The following is a 4,430-nucleotide window of genomic DNA, read 5'->3' as shown; positions in this document are numbered from 1 at the left end:
AATGGCTACATGGCGTCTTCACAGCGCGGCACTGAGTTGTGCCGGCTGACTTAGGGCCTCTGCAGCTCACAAAACTCTGCTCGCTTTGTGGGGCCACTGTGGAGGGCCATAAAATTTCATTTATATCTCACAGCTTACACATGATTCTAATTGGTTAAATGCCTGCTACAATGAAACACTGACATTCTTCTGATGAATGTAACAGAGCACAAAATCTATACACAATAACAGTTCTAACGCCCAAGTTACAAGCCAAAATTACTCACATGCAAGGGACCAGGAAAATGTGATAAATTTTCTAGGAAAAAGACAATGAAGAGGTGGCCCCTTCAAATGCCTCTAGTGTTGGAATTATTAGAAAAGAATTTTAAAACAGCCACTATAACTATCCTCAAGGAAGTAAAGGGAAAAAATGAATGAAAACAGAGTAAATCTCAGCAAAGATATATACGTATTTTAAAAATAAAATTTTAAAAATGTACAAGATTTGAAAAAATTTACTGCATGGACTTTATAGCAGAATAGGTAGGGCAGAGGGAAGAATCAGTGAAATTGAAAATATATTAATAAAAAGGATTCAATCTAAATTATAGATGAAAAAGAAAAAATGAATAGAACCTTGGAAACATGTGGGACAATATCAAAAAATATAATATAATGAATTTGGGATCCTAGCAAGAAAGAAAAGAAATAATTGGAACTTGGAAAAAAGATATTTGAAGAAATTACAGGTGCAATATTCCCAAATTTGATGAAAAACATACCTTTACAGATTTGAGAAGCACAGTGAACCCCAAGCAGGATAAATTCAAAGAAAACTGTGCCTAAGAACATAATCAGACTGCTGGAAATCAAAGGTAGAGAAAATCTTGATAGTAGATAGAGAAAAATGTCACATTATTTATAGGAGAACAATTATTTGAATGAATTACAAACTTCTTTAAGAAACCAAGGACACAATAAGACAGTAGAGCACCTTTAAAATATTAAAAAAATTATAATTTTTCAAACCAGTGTTCTCTATCAGCAAAAATAGCCTTCAAAAGTGAATGCCAAATTAAAAAAAATACTGTAAGAAATTATAAAGCGCTTCAGCCTGAAGGAAGTGTTATCAGACTCTCGGATCCTCAGGAAAAATAAAGAACATTGAAATGGTAAATATCTAGGGAAAAATACAAGATTACATTTTTCTTCTTGTTTTAAATATGTATGACCACCTAAAACATACACTATAATAATTGCTTATGTGATTTTTTAATGTACATAGATATAATACTTATGACAAGTATAAGATAAAGGATTAGAGAAGCAGGGATATAAAGATACCCACACAGTTTCAAGATTTCTACATTTTCTGTGGAAAAGTAGAATATTAATTTCAAGTAGGTCAGGAAAGTTTAAGAATGCATATTGTAATCTCTGGATTAGACTCTAAAAATAATACAATGTCATATCGCTAAAAAGACAACAAATGCATTAAAATGGAATACTAAAAAATATTGAAATAATCCAAAAGAAGGAAAGGAGAAATAGGGGAACAAAAAACAGTGACAACAAATAGGAAGCAAAAAATAAAATAAATCCAATCATGCCAATAGTTGCCTTAAGTGTAATGGCCAAACATTAAAAGAAAGAGATTATCTGAATGAGTTAAAAAGTGAGACTTAACTATATGTTGTTTACAAGAAACACACTTGAAATAAAGACACAAATAGATTGAGAGTCAATGAATGGAGGAGATACATTACTCAAACAGTAAGCATAAGAAATCTGGGGTGGTTACATTAATGCTGGATAAAATAGACTTCAAGACAGGAGATGAAGAGGGAAATTTCATAATGACAAAAGGGACAGTTTCAGGAAGACATAAGTATTCATGTGGATGTATCTAGTATCGGAGCCTCAAAATACATGAAACAAAAATTGATGGTAGAAAGGGAGAAATAGATAATTCCGTATTCTAGGGAATTTTAAATTACTCTTTCAGACATTGAGAGAACACTAGACAAAAAATGCAATAAAGGCACTTGACTTAATTGATATTTAACTACATTCCAAAATTGCAGGATACATTTTATTTTCAAATGTGCTTGGTATAGTCACGAAAATATGTGACATCCCAGGTCATAAAAGAAGTCCCAACAAATCTGAAAGTTTTTAAATAATAGAATGTTTTCCAACTACAATGTAATTAAATTAGAAATCCATATCAATGAGATATTTGGGGAAATCCCAAATACCTGTAAATTAACATCACACTCTTAAATAATTAGTGAATTGAAGAAATCACTGTGACTATTAGGAACTGTGTATAACTGAAAAAAATACTAAAAAATATACATAGAAGAAGGTAGGAGGGTGAATAGAGAAAGAAAAATCACAGAAAGCAAAAAATAAACAATGAAAGGGAAGGCCTAAATCTAGCCATTTTAATAACAATAAAACTTGTAGGATGCTGCTAATCCAGTATTAGTATCAAAACTTTATAAATACTTATATTAGGAAAAGGAGAAAGGTCTAAACTGAATGACCCAAGAAGCAAGAAAAAGCAGAGAAGACAATGTATTCATTTTCTGTTGTGTAACAAATTACTACAAATAGCAGCTTAGAATGGGTAAACATTATCTGCAGTTTCAAAGGGTCAGGAGGCTGGCACATTTCAGCTGGGTCTTTTGCTCACGGCCTCACAAAGCTGAAATCAAGGAATCAGCTGATTACATTCTCCTAAGATCCTACACAATCTTTTTAAGAAAACTGAGGAAAATTACCAAAAAAAACTAGTAATAATTAGAAAATGACATGAACATACAATATAAATTATTAGGAATAAATTGAATGAACAATATGCAAAAAGGAAATTAAGGAAGACCTAAAGAAATAGAAAGTTATATAAAGTTTAGGGGTTGGAAGACTCAATGTTAAGATGGCAATTCTCTTCAAGTTCACCTGTAGATTCAATGCAATCTTAATCAAAATTCTGGCAGACTTTTTACATAAATTTACAAGCAATGTAAAAATTTATAGGGAAAGGCAATAAAAAACAAAAAAAACCCCAAAAAACAAAGTTGATGAGCTGACCCAAGACTTAATATATGCAGAGTCGGTAATCCAGAAAGTGTGGTTTGGGGCATAAGGATGGATGCATAAGATCCATGGAGCAGAATAATCCAGAAGTAGACCTACATTTTACACAGTCGATTATTGACAAGGATAGTTTTTGTTTTTTTTTATGTGAAACGGTGGTGAAGCAACTGGAAAGCTGTATGGGAAAAAAATTAACATCAATTCTCACCTGCCATATACAAAAATTAATTTGAAGTGCATCACGTATCTAAATATAAGAGTAGAAGCTATTAAATTTCTAAAAGAAAATGTAGACAAAATCTTTATGAAATTCAGTTAGGCAAATAGTTTTTAAACAGGGTGCACAAAACATGAACTATCAGATTAAAAAAATGATAATTTCCATCAAATTAAAGATGTTTGCTTTTTGAAAGTCACAGTTAAGAAAATGTAAAGGCAAATTACAAAACATGAGGAAATACGTTCTAAGCATATATTTGACAAGGAGATATAGATCTGAAACATATAAAGAACTCCAGTAATTTGATAATAAGGAGATAAACAACTCAAATTATAAAGAGGCAAATAGCGATGGTACAATTGAATATTCACAACAAAAAATAAACACTTTTCCTTGCACTATACACACACACACACACACACACACACACACACACAAATTCACTTTACATGGCTTATGGGACTAAATGTAAAAGTGAAAACTGTAAAACTCATAGGAAAAAAATAGGAGAGAATCTTTTGACCTTGGGGTATACTTTCTTACGCAGGAAACACAAAGCATACCCACAAAAAATGTTAAAAAATCGATTAACTGGACTTTATCAAAACAAAATCTTTTGTCCTTCAAAAGACACCATTAAGAAAATGAGGGGCAAGCTGCAGACATGGAGAAGATAATTCCAACACATAAATCAAAACCAGAGCATATTTTTTAAAACTCTCACAATCATTAATAGGAAGATGAACAACCCAACAAAGAAAAGGTAAAAGGTGTGAGCAGACACATCACGAAAGAAGGTCTTACGGAGAGCCAATAAGGACTTGAGAAGAGCATCAACATCGGGGTTCATCAGGGAAATCAAAACTGCAATGAGATGCTATCCTACACTACATACTCCTTAGAATAACTGAAATTAAAGACAGAAAATGCCAAGTGTTGGCAAGGATGTGGAGTAACTAGCCATCATACATTACTTACGGGAATGTACAGGGGTCCCGCCCTTCGTAGAGTATTGCAGCCTCTTATAACGTAAACATGAATCTACTATGTGACCTAGCAGTTACATTCCTAGGTGTTTACAAAGGAGCAATGGAAACATATGTACACACAAATACTTACACATGAG

This window comes from Manis javanica, chromosome 14 (assembly GCF_040802235.1).
Source record: "Manis javanica isolate MJ-LG chromosome 14, MJ_LKY, whole genome shotgun sequence".
Classification (NCBI taxonomy): domain Eukaryota; kingdom Metazoa; phylum Chordata; class Mammalia; order Pholidota; family Manidae; genus Manis; species Manis javanica.
This window is presented reverse-complemented; position numbering follows the sequence as displayed.